A 17594-nucleotide genomic window follows, 5' to 3' on the forward strand; every position below is an offset into this window, starting at 1 on the left:
TGGACTACATTGGTGGGGGGAGAAGTGATAAGATTCTAGATATGTTTTGTAAGACGTTCAATGTGATTAGTGAATTTGAGGAAAAAAATAAAGATAAGCCAAAGATTTTGGTCTGAGCCCTTAGAAGAATGGAATTTCTGTTTACTGATGTGTACTGAGGTCAGTCTTGGACATGCTATTTTTAAAATATTTTATTTATTATTATTATTATTTTTTTTTGTGTGTGTGTGTGTGTGTGTGTGTGTGTGTATTGCTTGTGTGTAGGTAAGTGCACCCGTGTCGTGCAATGCCTTTGGAGGACAGACAGAAGAAGGTTGTCAGATCCCCTGGAACTGGAGTTACTGACAGTTGTTAGCTGTCATGTGGGTACTGGGATTTGAACCCCGGTCTTCTGTAAGAACAGTCAGTGTTCTTAACCACTGAGCCATCTCTCCAGCCCCAGGACATGCTATTTCTGAGAGGATGGTTAGACATTTGAGAGGCAATATTAAGCATTTAGGAACTTGAGCCAAAAATTTAAAAATTGGGAGCTGTCAGCATACTGTTGGTATGTAAAGCCTTGAGGCTGGCTGAATAGACCAAGGGAATCAGTTCATATGGGGAAGGGGTCAAGGATGAACTCCCAGGGCATGTGGGGAAATGGGGAAGGCACAGCAGAGCTGACTACAAAACAACAGCCCCAGAGGTAGAGGAAAATCAGGAGATTGTGATGTGGAAGCTAAGGGAAGTGAATGAGTGTGTGGAGGGGCAATCGACTACATCAGATGTTGCTCAGCCATCAGCTAAGGTGAGCACAGAGAACTGGCCACTGGAATCTCAAAGTGGAGCCATGGATGTCTTTGGAAAGCAGACTTGCTAGTGGGGACAGAAGCTGGATTGGCAGGAATGTAAGACGGCAAGAGGAGCATAATTGGAGACAGCATACTTGACACACTCTGTTGAGGAGTGCTGTTCAGTGAGGCAGGGCCGGGTCATGTGTTAAAAGAAAGTCTTTTTTGTTTGTTCATTTATTATTTTTTCAAGACAGGAGAAATGACAAGTTTGGATGCTGACAAGAATCATTCAATAGATATGGAAAAATCTAATAGCAGAAGGCGGGGAGATCTTGGAAGAATGCTCGAGTAGGTCAGAGGAGTTGCATCAGAGCAGAGTGGATGATGTGAGTCGGTCTTACCTAAGACTGGCCATGCATCCAGTCTATAGAACAGAAAGCAGAGGCAGTGGACTCATGTGCAGCAAGATGGATGGATATGGTGGAGAGGGCATGGAGAGCTTCGGTTCCCTCAGCAAAATAGGGAGAAAGGTCATCCCTGCAGAATAACCGAGTGTGCGGAAGAGGCACAGGGATCAGAAGCTAGGAGAGCTGTAGAAGCAGATGGGCAGAGTCCAAGTCCTAGGAGAGAAGCAGTGTTTCTCTTGAGTGCTTTGGGGTTCCACTCGTGGAAGGGCACTCTTCAGGTCAAGTCTCTGATACATCCTTCAAGCTTTCCAGGTCAGATTTGTATCAATTCTTAGGCCCAAGTTTTACCTAAAACTCAATGTCACATAGCAAATGATTTCAGGTTTAGGAACTATCAGAACCATCAAGGTAATTTTTCAAAACTGACTTCATAAAAGGTTAAAAAAAGTGTTATGCACTGGCCTAAACTGACCTTCAAAATATTCTAGATGTCTACAACATTACGGTTGAATTTTGCCCTCACATCATTAGTTAGAGGGTCAGTTCTTGCCTGGGAGAGTAGTTTTTTCTTCTGTTTTAGACAAATGTCCAAACGCTTTTTACGTTTCTTTATGATGTAATGACTTTGTTTATCTGGGTAGGCATTCCTAGGTTATTTTATATATTAAAATTTTTTTATTGCATTCATTTATTCTTTATTTATTATGTGTATATGCCTGTGGGTCCGTGAGTGCCACAGTTTGCATGTGGAGGTCAGAGGACAATTTGTAGGAGTCAGTTCTTGCCTTCTTCCATGTGGGTCTTGGGATTGCAATTCAGATCATCGGGTTTGGCAGCAGACACCCTCACCTGCTAAGCAATCTTGTAGATCCTACTTTTGAATGTGTAAGTGCTCACTGGAATCACAACCTTTTAAATGGCAGTCAAGGCTCTTCAATTAGGGTTTTAAGTATAGTTTGTATAGAATCAATTGATCGGTATTTTTGAGGTAATTATGTTTTAGCAGGCTGGGGATAATAATGTGCAGTGATGGCAGGCACAACTCACCATTAAGAAATGTGGTGGGGCTGAGTGAGATGCCTTCAAAGGCTCACCTGCTTATAATGAGGAAACTGAGGGCTGAGGGCTGGTGACAGGATTAGGGTGTGACAGTGACCTTGGTTTGTGACATTTCCTTATTGTGAACAATAAACCACATTCCTTCTGGTCATTGAGATGTGTATGTGTCTGTTTCCAAGGCTGACTGCTGCCATGGATGATACTTTCTAGTTTCCTTCCCTCTCCTCCCCTTCTGTTACTTAGGCTGGTCTGGAACTTCCTATGTAACCCAGGCTACCTTGAACACTCCATCTTCCTGTCTCTGCCTTTGAAGAACTAGAGTCCCAGACTTGTCCCACCAGCCCCCTTTCCCTTATACTGTATTTTTAGTATTTTCTTGTAACTGTTTTAACAGTGAAGGATATACAATTCCCTTTACTCAGTAGCTTCTGAGTCATAAACAACATCCCCCTTCCACCCGCTCACTATTGTCCACAGGAACTGCCTGGGGTGACTGACACTGGAAGCCCTAGGTACTGCAGTGTTCTCAGCAGTGATGTGTTTCTATTGCACCATTCTGTGGTACTTCAAGTTTTCTTAGTTCACTGTTCCTTTTAGACCTTCAGGAGTTTACTTGTAGGACAAAGCAAAAACTAATGTCTTCCTTAATGCTTATTCTATATTGGATGCTTTGCCCGTTCCATTTAATTCTCAAAAAAGCTCCATGTTGTAAGATGAAGAGACTCAGGTGGTAGGTAATTATGTGAGATCATGCACTACAAATGGTTAAAAACTTGGATTCAAATTCAGATTTCTGTATGTGACAGGAAAAGAAAGATATCTAAAAGAGAGAAAAATTTATTTTTAATTCCCATGCTTCCTTCTAAGGAGCCAGGAATGTCTACCAAGAAGTATGTCCTTTGAGGGGTTGGCAAGATGCTTAGTGGTTAAGAGCACTGGCTGTTCTTGCAAAGGACCCGGGTTCAGTTCCCAGCACCCACATAGAAGCTAACAACTATGGGTAGCTCCAGTTCTAGGAGATCTGATGCCCTCTTCTGATCTCCTCGGGCATGGCAGGACACAGGTACACTTACATACCTACAGGCAATACACTCATACACATAAAATAAAAATAACAAAATATTTTTTTAAAAAGGATAGCAGGAGGAGGCAAACTGAGGACTCTACACTGCAGAATAACAAGAGGGATATAGACCTACAAGAGGAATGATGGAGAATTGTGGGATCGTGACCTGCGGTGCAGGAGGGTGGCAGTATGAGGGGGTGGAGGGATGGCCAGCTGGCAGATAAGGCAGGTTGCTGAGGCCAGAGACCCAGTAGAGTTTTAGGGAGAAAGGAACAGCTGTGCTTAATCTTCTTCCATCTCCCTCCGGTCTCCAGAAATGTCCAGCAAAGCCCTTTCTTTTCTTTGTGCTTCTTAGCATGAGTGCTTCAAGGCATGAAGGTAATAAAACAGTGTAGAGTTTCTAACTCATACTGGATTGCTATGAAGGAAGGCTGCCTGCAAAGGCCTGGTGAACAGTCTCAAAGCAGATTCTTTTTCAAGTATTTACTTCATGAGTATCTACTCCGTTATTTCTACATGCTAGGCATTGTTCTAAGATGCGAGAAATACTATGTTAAAACAGCAATGAAGTCTCTTTTCTTACATTTTCTGCTAGTTGTGGGACATGGCCAACTTAAAAACAAACACAAAGAAGTTAAAATGGAGAATTAATTTTAGAAGGCTGGATAAACATCTCCTAGAGTATCTTTGACATGTGTCTGCTTTATTAGAGTATTAATGGTTTATGGACATTTGTTTAATAGAGTTTTATTGATCATGTGCAAAGTTCAGTTCAGATACTACAGTAAGTAAATTGGATACTCTTCAAAGTATACCTAGTAAACAGTGAAGATGTGACATGTTTTTGTTATTATTATTAAGAAGGGATAAGTACTAAGAATGAATGAACCTCCTACTGTATTCGGACAGGGTATATTGCTTTAGGATTTTGACACTGGCCCAGGGTGAGAGGAAAACCCTAGAGTGTCCCCCTTCCATGTCCTCACATGGGTCCCTCTGCCTGCTTAAGCTTCCTCCAAGCCAGGTCAACTAAACCTGTACGCCTCCACATCCTGCTTACCAGCCTGCTCACAGCTGCCCATGTTTCTACTAGTCTTCACTAAGGGAGGAAAACATATGGCCTGTGACCACAGTTTCTCAGCTTTGTGCTTATAGCTGAGTGACCTAGGGAGAGTTGCTTCACCTGGGTCATAGCTTCCTCTATTATACCTACTTCATGGAGTTCTTGTGAAGATCAAATTAAATAATTTCTGTAAAGTGATTAGAAGACCACCTGGCACATAGCAACTTTTGAGTTAGGGTTAGGTATACTATTTTGGTGTCATCTAAGCATCCATTCACCAGTGTCTTAAGACTTCCCCTGATGAGAACCTACTTCCCTGATTCCCACCTGAACAGGAAGGTCTTCAGTGGTGTGCCAGTGGCATTTCAGAGTTAGAATTATGAAAGAGAGGCTTGCTTCTCCTTGAGACATGAAACAGCAGCCAAGTGAGTTTGAGATGGGAGACTACCATGAGCCAAAGAACAGAAGCCCTGCATCTGGGGTTGGCACTGAAACACTGGCTGGAATTTTTTTTTAATCTGAGTGTTTAATGTATAAAGTTTAGACTAAGAGATAATCTTGGAAGCATGCCAAGCTGTTTCACAAACTGTGGAAGCAAGTGAATGCTAAGGTTGTTGGATTTTAGAGTTTATAGTAAGGCAAATGAAGAACTGTGGATTTGAGGGATCCAGCTTTGTTCTGTTACATAATCTAAGTATATGCATGTAGGGGCTGTTGACTGCCAAGTACCCAAAGTGACATAATCTTTTAAAAATTCTCTTATTATTTAACTAGATTTAACTAGTTTTATGTGTCTATTACATATTCCTCAGGAATTGACCAAGAAAACAAATGAATTACATATTCTAAATCAAGTTATTCCGTATTTTCTCAATGAGATACCAAAACAGGGATTTTTCTATCACTTTTCCACATATAAACTTTTGGGGCATACAGGTTATATTTTTAAAAATCTATTTTATGAACACAACTATTTGTATAGATTTAGAAAATTATAAACTGTGAAGTAATATATTATTAATCTATAAATACTGTCCTTACTTTTTTAGTGCCAGGGAAAAGAACTCAGGGCTTTATACATGCTAGGGAGGCAGTGTGTTAGACAGCTTCAGTTGTCAATGTCACACACCTGGGAAGAGGGAGCCTCAGTTGGGGAATTGCTTTTATTGGAATACTAATGTCTAAAAGGCATTTTTAAAACCATTGAGTGATGTGGGAGGGCCAGCCCACTTGTGGGTGGTGCCACCTCTGGGTAGGTGGTCCTATGTTGTATAAGAAAGTAGGCTCAGTGGGTAAGAGCACTGGCTGCTCTCACAAAAGACCCAGGTTTGAATCCCAGCACCCACATTGCAGCTAACAACCATGTAACTCCAGTTCCAGGGAATTTGACTCCCTCTTCTGTCCTCTGTGGGCATTGCATGACATGGGTGCATTTACATGCGGGCTGGGGAAAGGAACTCAGACACGTAAAATAAAATAAAAATAAAGGGCCAGGCGTGGTGCCGCACGCCTTTAATCCCAGCACTCAGGGGGCCAAGGCAGGTGGATCTCTGTGAGTTCAAGGCCATCCTGGTCTACATAGTGAGTTCCAGGACAGCTGGGGCTACAGGGAGACCCTGTCTCAAAAAGACCAAAATAAATAAATAAATAAATAAATAAATAAATAAATAAATAAAGCAGCATTCCTCCATGGCCTGTAGTTCAGCTTCTACTTCCAATGGTTCCTGCTTGAGTTCTCCTGGGCTTCCCTTAAGGAAAGACTGTAAGCTAAAATAAACCTTCTCCTCCCCAAGTTGGATTTAGTCAAGAGGTTTTGTTTTTTTTTTTTTAATCACAGCAATTAAAAGCGAACCAGAACAGAAATTGGCACCAGAGAGTGGGATATTGCAGCATCAGACTTGATCATATTTGTACTGAAGGACTGTGGAAGTTTTTGAGTTTTGGGGTAGCAAAGTGTTTGGAGCTCAGTGAGCTGTTCTTTAGGAACTTGGAAGATAATGCTGAAGGAGGTGTAGACAGTGGAGGTCTGGCTTCCGAATCTTAAGGGAAGCTAAGACTATCAGGGCTGTTGGTGTGCAGGTTCTTCGCTAGCACAGAGAGGTGTTTGTGATTAATACAATGTCTGCCAAGTGGTATGTTTCATAATTGAAAGAGCACCTGAAAATATAGGATTTTATAAGGATTCAAATTTTCTTTTACATTTATTGTATGTGTATGTGTGCATTTGTACATGTATGCATGTGCCATGGTACACATATGGAAGTCAAATGAATCTACGTGGGCATTGGTTATTTTCTTGCCATGTGGGTTCTGGGGCTCAAACTCAGATCCTCCTGCTCGATGGCTGTTATATGACAAATGTGTACCCACCCCAGATAGGGAACCCATGACAGACCAAAGTAAGGATACCAGCAAAGTCCAACTTGGTGAACCAATGAGCTTTATTAGGGTTACTTACAGGATCAGGAATGACTCACAGACAGCGGCATCACCAAAGCCCACTTCAGCATGGGTGACAGCTCATGAAAACAGGAAGCTCACCGGACAACCTGCAGGGATCTCAACAGTTGGAGAATGTCCTTTCCAGGTAGCTCAGGTGGTTTGAGCCTCTTCCAGCCAGCCCAGCTGGTCTCTGCTTCTATTAGGTGGTTTGACAGGTCTGAGCCTCTTCCAGGAAGTTCAGGTTTTTGAGAGTATCTCTCAGAAATCTTAAGGCATATATATTTGGGGAAGGGCATAGTGAACCTGGTCAATTTCAGGGACTTCCTGAAGCTATTGAGCTGTTTATACCTTGGGCTTAATGAGCTTTCCTGCTGGATGGAATGCTTCACCTCCCCTCAAAACATCCTGTTGTTTGCCTCCCTTTAGAACATCCTGTTTACCTCCTTTTAGACATCCTGTTGTTTACCTTCCTTTATAATAGTTTTGTTTTTTTTTTTTTAAATCCTGCTTCCCTCCAAAATCAAGTTTTTTTCCTCAGAGGAAATAGGTGTTCAACAGTGGTAGGAGTCTTTACCCAGTGAGCCAATCTCACCAGCCTCCAGTTCCATAAGAATTTTCACAAGAGATAATTCTCTTTCCTGAGGGATGTTTGGTAAGCCTTCCGTTATATTTAGACGTATGTTATCTCCTTTCTTCCATGAACAGTACCTGATCCTGTGATCCCTTTGCATACTGCCTTGATCATCTCAAAGTGGGTGCAATTGTGTATGGGGGGGTGGGGGGGGTGAGCATGTGTGTGGGTGTTGCTGGAATTTAAACCCAAGGTTTTTTCATGCTAGGTAAGTTCTCTACATTGAAATTTTTCTTGAAAGGTGGTTCTTTAAGTGACACAATGTTAGAGGTAAATAAGTAAACAAAAGTGAACACACAAAAAATTTAATTTCAGGCAGGGCATGGTGGCCCACACCTTTAATCCCAGCACAGGCAGAGGCAGGTGGATCTTTGTGCGTTCAAGGCCATCCTGGTCTACATACTGAGGCTTTCCAGGTCAACTGGGGCTACAGGGAAACCTTGTTTCAAAAAAAAAAAAAATTCCTAGGAGTCTTTTCAATGGGCATCAGGTCTCAGTTTTATGCCCTTCTCCAGTTTCCCAGACATGTGACTTAGTGGCCTCCTGTACACTCAGGACCTGGGATGGGGGGCTCTTATCAGATGATCTCATATGCACTGATTTCGCTTGTGTGTGGTTCTCTGAATACATGCTAGGTGTTTCTAAGGACATTGTGTCTTGCTTGTTACCTCAGACCCTGGCTGAAAGCCTGAGACAGAAATGAAAATTGAGAGTCACACATTGTCACATAAGGACTCATTCCAATATCTTAGAGAGTTGGTGCAGATTTCAAGTGGATGCCGTGTGCAGACTTCAACATTTGTTGATTCCAACTATGTACACACATTCAGATAGTCTCCATCTGTTGCCTAAATGTACGGGTGGTCGAATCTCAGATGTGAGGCGATGAAGGGAGGACAGACAACGCCTGCAGCATCACTGAGGAGGCTTTTCTGGCAAAAAAAAATACCCATGCTCTGTCTGTTTACATGCAAGGCTTTGGTTTTGTGAGGGTGCCAGGACTCCTGTCCTTACAGAAATCATTCAAGTCCAGTGTGTCTGTAGATTGAATCTTCTTGATCTCTCCCAGACCTGCACCCAGCTTCTCCCAAGCTTATCGTTCATGGATGCATTTTTGGATAGCTGGTGACTATTTTTTCAGGAATTTCTGGTGTCTGTGGATTTTAGGCCATACTTCATCTATACTTAGCGATTGTCATTGTTCACATTTCCGAAGTACACAAACACATGTAAGCACATACAAGGGTACTGATTTCTATTTCACAGCAGCTATTCTGCATTCTGCAATGGTCTCAGTCACAGTGTACACAGAGCATCTGGCCTAGCACTCTGCTCAGTCATACTGAGTGTGTGGTAGGGCACCAGATAATAATACCATAGACAGTCACCTTCAGCGACTCCCCTCAGCCGAGGATATGAATGCCTCCCTCCTGGAGGCATCAAGACACACTCTGCTCAAAGATGAGTTGAGAACTCATTATCAGGTCCAGGGTAGTCTGCATTAGATCAGAATAGCAGACCCTGGACTAAGAGCCTGGTTTGGATCTCATTTCTGGCTGTTTGCCAGCTATGTGATCTGGGGCAACACTGATTTTCTTCATCTCAATTTTTCACGTTCAATGGGTATGTAACAGCTCCCAGATGATTGGAATTTAGTGTTTAGGCCAATACTTGACACAATTGTTATTTTAAGTACTAGCTACCATTTTTAAATTGATTACTTGAGGACAGGGTCTTGCTAGATAGCCCAGGCTGTACTGTTTCGATCTCCTGAAAGCTGAGATCACAGGTGCCATCATGCCCACCTCTTCTATTTACTTCTTTATTTTTATTTTTGAGGTAGTATCTTATTATATAGCCCTGGCTGTCCAGGAACTGGTTGTGTGGACCAGGCTGGCTTTAAACTCCCAGAGATCCACCAGCTTCTGCCTTCTGAGTACTGGCATTAAAGGCTACACACCATGCCCAGCCTCTTACTTGTTTTTTATTTCAGTACAATAATACCTATTAAATATGCTGTTGACTCTGGCTAGCTAGGAAGGAAATGACTACCATGACCAGTCCAAATTGAATTATTCCTTTCCTGGCTAAGTAAAAGGTTTTGCTTGGTAACTTGTGCTTTCTTTGTCTGTCTTCCACCCAGAGCAGACGATCAGTGATGTTCATTTTCCTGGCCACATTTATCATCATTCTGTCTCTCAGGTGTCCTTACAGCCATTGTCTGACCCTTTCTAGAGATTTCCTGCTACTGTGCGTCATATTTCATCTCTTCCCCATTCTCACAGTGCTTGGTTCTCTCTCTCTCTCTCTCTCTCTCTCTCTCTCTCTCTCTCTCTTTCTCTCTCTTTTTAAGAGGGCCCCAAACAGCCTGGAATTCACTATGTAGACCAGGTTGGCCTTGATCTCACAGAGATCTTCCTGCTTCTACTTCCTGAGTGCTAGGATTAAAGGTGAGTGCTACCACGTCCAGCGTTCACGTCATCACATTGCTCCTGGACCAGTAAAGAAGGCTATCTGCTTACTTCTCTACCTCCTGCCCCAACATCTCAGCCAGTCCTCACATTGCTCCAGAAGAATCTTCCTAAAGCACAGATCACATCCTTTTCTGCTAGAAGCCAGCACTGGCTCCCTGTTGCCCACACAGTAATGTCAGAAAACCCATTTTGGCCTTGAGGACTCATGTATGCATGACAGGAGACTTACATACTTCCTGTCTCTTGTTACAGACTCTGCCTCTATTTCCTATTTCATAGTTTTATTCATAAGGTTTCTTTTTCCAAATTACCTTTTCAGACACTTTAATCAGTTGAATTTCTGTCTTTAAATTTTAAGGAGTGCTTGGCATGGTGATGCACAATTTTAATCCCAGCACTTAGGAGGTAGAGACAGACGCATTTCTGTGAGTTAAAGGCCAACTAAGGCTACATAGTGAGACCCTGTCTTTAAAAAATAAAATAAAATTTAAGGTGAGATCATCATTACAACTATTAAAATTATTATATTGTTGTAAATGTTTTTTTGAGACAAAGTCTCACATAACCCAGGCTAGCCTCAGACTCTCTATAGCTGAGGATGACCTTGAACTTCCATTCTCTTGCCTCCACTTCCTGAGTGCTGGAATATAGACACGTACCACCACATGGTATGCGTTGAGCTATTTCTTTATTTATTATTTAACTTTTGAGACTCACCGTGTAGCCCTGGCTGGCCTGGAACTCACTATGTAGACCAGGCTGGCTTTGCATGCACAAAGATCCGCTTGCCTTTGTCCTCCCAAATGCTGAGATTAAAGACGTGTGCCACCAGGCTCAGTGAGATTTTTATTTTTTATTTCTACTTTTTGAGACAAAGTCTTACTATGTAGCCCCAGCTGGCTTGGAACTTACTGTGTAGAGCAGGCTGGCTTCAATCTTACAGTGATCTGCCTGCTTCTGTCTCCCTAGTGTTGGAACTGGAATTATGGATGATTGTTTGCCACTATGTGGGAACAGAATCTGAGTTCTCTGAAGAGCAGCTCTCACTGAGCTATCTTTCCAGCCCTGGTGTTATTTTTCACTTTTATTTAAATTTTTTGTTTTATGTGTATGAGTATTTTTCCTGCATGTAAGTGTACCTGTGTTGTATAAAGCTTGTGGAAGCCAAGAAGAGGGCATTGGATCCCCAGGAACTGGAGTTATGGACAGTTGTTAGCTGCCATGTGAGTGCTGGGAACTGAACCCAGGTCCTCTGGAAGACCAGCCAGTGCTCTTAATTGCTGAGCTATCTCTCTAGCCCTTGATGTTATTTTTTAAATGAAGCTTTTACCTCAAGATGTTTTCTGAGCCTCCTACCTGACCAGTCAGAATTTATATCCTCTCATATACTCCCATAGTAATCTACTTATCTTTCTATGATACTGCAGACTGCCTTATGATATTCATATTTACTTTTATGTTTTGCCAATTGATTTTAGATGGCTAACAAAATCCACATGGTGATATTTGTCAAAACTTACCAAACTATGTACTGAAGATGGGTTCAGTTTATTCTGTGCAAATTATACCTCATTAAAATTGCTTTTAAGAGAAAAAAAATATGGTAAAAGCTCAAAGGAATAAATAAACTAATAGGAAAATTGGAATTAAAAGAACAGGATGGGAAATTAAAATGAATTCAAGAATTCAGTATGAAAAAACACACTGCACAATTTCCATGAACTAATGTCTTCGGTCTGAGCTTCTCAGTTGCCAAAAGCAAGGGAAAATTATGACCATCAGAAACCAACATTTTCCTGGTTTTGGAACCTGAGCGAAAACTTTCTCACAGGCCCTTATGAAGAAAACATTGTGTGATCTGTTGACACCTTTCCCAGCAGTAACCCTGTGTTGAACCAATAGGGAGTCATATGGGTGTTTCTTAGAACTTTTCTCGGTTCCTATCTCTGGCAGAACATCACAGTACAAATAAGAAAACAGTTCTATGAGACACTGCAGTAGCACAGTTAACAGGCACAGCTTTCCAATGGTCTGGCTGGATTAGGAAATAAAATTTAAAATAACCGTAAAAGGGGTAGACTGTTTATTCTTCCAGTAATCCCTTGAATTACTGTGACTATGCGGTGAATATATCTCTTGTTACTATTTGAGAACACTTAAGGCTGTAGAGTCTGTGTCCAAACTCCAGAGTGTAGGTCACTGCTGATACAAATCAAGGACAGACATCTGTTTTTGAAGCCCTGTTGTTAGGTGCCTACACATCTGAGATTGTTATGTCTTCTAGTTGACTCCTTTATCATTACATACTCTCTTTCCTCATTCCTGATTATAGCCCTTGGACTGAAGTCTACTTTGTTTAAACTGAGCACAGCTTTTTCAGCTTTCTTTTGTTAGTGCTCCCATGTGTATCTTTTTCCATCCATTCACTGTTAACCTAGCTATGTCTTTAAATTAAAAAAAAAATTTTATGTGTATGCATGTATTGCCTGCATGTAGGCACACGTGTCATGCAATGCCTGCGGAGGTCAGAAGTGGTTGTTGGATCCCCTGGGGCTGGAGTTACAGATGGTTGTTAGCTGCCACATGGGTGCTGGAACTCGAACCCGGGTCTTCTGCAAGAACAACCAGTATTCTTAACTGCTGAGCCGTCTCTCTAGCCCCTACTTTAAATTTTTAAAAAATTTTATGTGTATGAGTATATAGCCTGCATGTATGTAACTGCATTTGTGTCATGCAGGTCCTGACAGAAGGTCAGAAGAGGATATTGGATCCTCTGGAACTGGAGTCATGGATTGCTTTTAGGTGCGATGAGGGTGCTAGGAACTGAACCTGGGTCCTCTGCAAAAGCACTCAGTGACCTTAACCTCTGAGCCACCTCTCCAGCCCCCTGTCTTTGCTTTAAAAGTAAGGTTATACGGGGCATGGTGGCTCATGCCTTTAATCCCAGCACTTGGGAGGCAGAGGCAGGCAGATCTCTGTGAGTTCCAGATCAGCCTAGTTTACATAGTGAGTTCCAGGCTAGCTGGGGCTACAGGGAGACCTTGTCTCAAAAAGACAACCCAACACAACCCAACCCCAAACCCAACCCCAAACCAAACCCCAAACCAAACCCCATAAGGTTATTAAGCTGGTAAGAGGGCTCAGGGATTACAAGCACTTGCCATATACGACTAACCACCTGAGTCCAGTCCCTGGAACTCCCATGGAAGGAGAGAACCAGCTTCTGAAAGCTGTCTGTCCTCCAATCCTCACATGTGCTGTGGCACTCATGCAACTGCACTCACATACACACACTTTTGACACCCCCCATGTTGATAATAGTAAAATTTAAATAAAATAAATTGAGATCCTTGAAGATAGTATAGAAGTGGATGCTTCTAAAAAAAAATCCATGGGCCTGGAGAGATGGCCCAGAGGTTAAGAACACTGGCTGCTCTTGCAGAGGACCCGGGTTCAAATCCCAGCACCCACATAGCAGCTAACAACCATCTGTAACTCTAGTTCCAGGGGGTCCAATGCCCTCTTTTGACCTTCTTTTGGGCATTACACAACATTGTGTACTACATGCATGCAGGCAATACACTCATACACATAAAACAAAATTTAAAAATCCAATTTTATAATACTGATTTTAATATGCTTAGATAACTTACATTTAAAGTGATTATTGATAAGATTGTATTAAAATTTACTATCTTACCATGCATGGTAAGATAGCACTCAGGAGGCAGAGGCAGGTAGATCTCTGTGAGATTGAAGCCAACCTGGTCTACTTAGGAATTCCAGGTCAGCTGGGGGCTACAGGGAAACCCTGTCTCAAAAAAGCAAGGGAGTGGGTACAGGATCTCACGTAGTGCAGGCTGGCCTCAAACTCTCTGTGTAGTTAAGGCTACCCTTGAACTACTACTAATCCTTTTGCTCTGCCTTGTGAATAAAGGGATTATAGTTGAGCCCCACCATGCTCAGCTTGAGAATTTTTTTATAAACTTATTTTTGCCTTCTCTATTGTCTTTTAACTTAAATTGGTAATTATCCTAGGGCCTATAATACTTTAAGTAATTTGAGTCTCCCTTAATATATTACTGCTTCAAGTGAAATATGTATCACTTTTTACTAGTGTATTTCTAATTCATCATCCTTATCCCCTGTGCAACTATTTTTATATATTTCATTTTTACATATGCTATAAACATACAATACACTGCTAACCTTTCTTAAGATTTCTTTAAAAATTTATTTATTTTTATTGTATATATGAGTGTATTGCCTGCATATGTGTAAGTGTACCCGTGCCATGCAATGCCCACAGAGGACAGAAAAGGGTGTTGGATCCCCTGGAACTGGAGTTATAGACAGTTGTTAGCCACCATGTGGGTTCTGGGACTTGAACCTGGGTCTTCTGCAAGAACAGCCAGTGCTCTTAACCACTGAGCCATCTCTCTAACCACTATCCTTTATTTTTTTAAACAGGTTTATTTTAGAATAATTAAAAATAAGAAAAAAGATATTTTTTCTTGTTCATGTCTTTGTTCAAGTTTTTGTCCCATATTTCTTCTGCTTGAAGAATTTCCTTTACTGTTTTCTGAGGAGCATGGGGCTGGAGAGATGGCTCAGTGGTTAAGAGCATATACTGCTCTTGCAAAGGACCTGAGTTCAGTTCCCAGTATCCATGTCAGGCAGTTCACATTCTCCTGTAACTCCAGCTCCAGGAGCATGCAGTGTACATTATGGACCCCTGTACCCTGAACATAACCACACACAAACACACACATGATTAAAAGCAATAAAATCAAATCTTTAAAAAGTATTTTTTGTGGAGTAGATCTGTTGGTAATGAGTTCTCTGTTTTTGTCTGAGAAAGTCTGTTTCTTCCTCATTTTTAAAAGAAATTTAATGTGTGTGAATCTTCTTCCTACAGTATATAAGTATATCACGTGCATGCAATGCTAGTGGAGGTCAGATAAGGGTGTCAGATCCCCTGGAACTGGAGTTACAGATGGTTGTTAGCTGCCATGTAAGTGCTGGGAACTGAACCCGGGTCCTCTGTAAGAGCAGTCTCTTAACTGCTGAGCCATCTTTCCAATCTTCTTCCTAGCTCTTGAAGTTACTTCTGTTTTAGAATCTGAGTTAAGCATTATTTCCTTCCTTCCCTTCCTTCCTTCCTTCCTTCCTTCCTTCCTTCCTTCCTTCCTTCCTTCCTTCCTTCCTTCCTTTCCTCCCTCCCTCCCTCCCTCCCTTGTACTCCCTAGGTGGCTGGAGAGATGTCTCAGCGGTTAAGAGCACTGACTGCTCTTGCAGAGGACCTGGGCTCAATTCCCAGCACCCACATGGTGGCTACAAGAATCAGACACTCTCTTCTGACCTTCTCAGAATTGTATGACACAGGTGCACTCACACATGCAGGCAATACACTCATACACATTAAAAAAAATAAAAATAATAAAATATTTTTTAAAAAAGAATTATACTCCCAGGGTATACTTATATACATGCAGGCAATACACTCATACACATAAAATAAAAATAATGAATAAAATATTCTTAAGAATGGTACTCCAAGCATGTGCATGGTAGTACTTACTTGTAATTCTAGCTATTTGAGAGGCTGAAAACAGTGGATCACTTGAACACACAAGTACAAGACCAGACTGGGTAACAGAGCAAAACCCTATCTCCAAAGCCCCAAGTTCAATCCCCAGCACCACCCAAACCCAAACCAGACCAAACCAAACCAAACCAAACCAAACACATCACAGGAAGGCAGTCCGTTATCTTTTTGCGTACATGGTTTCTGACAGTGAGCCTGTGTTAATTCTTACCGTTGTTCCTATGTAGTTGTGTTGTCCTTCCTGAGAAGTATTTCCTTCCTTTGGGAAGAGAGATAGACTTCCAATGAGCTGCTCTAGTCAGAGCCATAAAGAGAACTGGTGGGATTCCTAACGGAGAAACCTATGAGGACAGCCTCAGTTTTGACAGTCAGCTGGGTAGTGAGACTCCTCTCATAAGAGTTATGGCTCCTAAATGGTTCTCAAGCCTGGGGAAACTGCCAGCCTGTCTCTGCATGCAGGGGGCTGCTGAAACTCTTGTAGATCTTATTTCTTGGGGAAAAAAAGGTTTCTGTTCTACCCACCACACAGAGAAATCCCCAAGATCATTAAGTTCTACATGAAAGAACTGTAGACTCTAGCTTTCATGGGACAGTAAAATAAAACAAAAATGAATTGGAACCTGGGAACAATAGTGCATGCCTGTGATCCTGGTACTTAGGAGCCAGGATGATCAGAAGTTCCAGGTCAGCCTCAGCTACATAGCAAGTCTGAGATCAGCCTGGGCTACATGAGCCTGTCTCAAAAAAATTTTTTTTTCTTTTTAATTGAGAGGATACACTTAATAGTCTCAACTTGTTATTTTTAGAGTAGAAGCACCCATCACATCATTTGGTATGAAAGGACATTTAATACACACATACACACACACACACACACACACACACACACACACACACACATATAACGTACAAGCTCTACTCTTCTATAGTCAGCAATCCTTCACTTGGTTTATATTTAGCTCTGGCTAAATTTAGCCAACTTAATTTTTTAAGTGAACTTGATTTTTTTTTCCATCTTCTCATCATAGTTAGAGACTACTTCAAGTCTTGAGCGACTACTGTAGCACTTTGGAGGGTCTTTTCTTTTCTTTTCCTTCCCTCCCTCCCTCTCTCCCTCCCTCCCTTCCTTCCTTTCTTCCTTCCTTGAGGCAGAGCCTGGACATGTAGCCCTGGTTAGTCTGGAACTTCCTATGTAGCCCAGGCTGGCATGAAACTCGTGGCAATCCTCCTGCCACAGCCTCCCAAGTGCTGGGCTTACAGATGTGAGCTATCACGCCCAGCTTTTTGGGTGTTTTTTTTCCACATGGTTCTTCTGTCTCCTGTATTCTTGAAGTGACCTCGTGGAAAGCTGGGCCATGCTGTATTTATCTTCTCTTCTCTAACTTAGCTCACAAATGTGCCGCACTTAGTGGATGCTCAGCAAATAATATATTAATATTCAGTTTATTATACCATTGACTTAATAATACAAACTACTTAATAGTATTAGCCAGATTGAACTGACATCCTTGCTCTCACATGCCCCCACCCCCAGCTCTCTTTATGAACCTCTCCTAGTGCCTTCCTAGGTCTATGGAAAGAAAGGAATTTAGTTTTATTATCTTTCATCTTAATAGCATTTAGTGGGTGTTCACTGTTAGATGTTATTGAAGTTTTTTAAAATGCATAAGAAAAAAGTGTAAGACTAAATTTTTGCTTTTAGTGGTTTATACTGATTATATTTTAAATATCAAGCATAGTGCCATCGATTAAGAGAACAGAGTATGGTGAGAACAGAGGAGTGTTCCTGTGCCCATTTTCTCACAAATACTGAGTGGCTGTTTTTTTCTGAATGTAGGTAGAAGGAGAGTATGGATTCTGCTTTTGGTAATAATAATAATAACAACAATAAGCACTGAAGTATAAGGAAGTAACAGAGGAATGGGGAAGAACATGGTGGTTGAGGAGTTCAGAGAAGGGAACAGCTCCATCCAGAGGACTGGGTAGCAGCAGGTGGGCAAAGATACAATTAACACTGATTTGAGGAAATCTGAGAAAGTTCTGTAGAATAGTGTCACTTGAATTGTCTTTG

At 41.7% G+C, this 17594-nt stretch overlaps 1 protein-coding gene across 1 annotated transcript in view; it reads left to right on the forward strand.

Annotated features, from left to right (window-relative positions):
* Positions 1–17594, forward strand: part of Nmnat2 (nicotinamide nucleotide adenylyltransferase 2) — a 197886-nt gene that overhangs the window by 25846 nt on the left and 154446 nt on the right. The window lies entirely within an intron of this gene.

The sequence above is a fragment of the Nannospalax galili genome, unplaced genomic scaffold (genome assembly GCF_000622305.1).
Source record: "Nannospalax galili isolate Female #2095 unplaced genomic scaffold, S.galili_v1.0 scaffold227, whole genome shotgun sequence".
NCBI classification, from domain to species: domain Eukaryota; kingdom Metazoa; phylum Chordata; class Mammalia; order Rodentia; family Spalacidae; genus Nannospalax; species Nannospalax galili.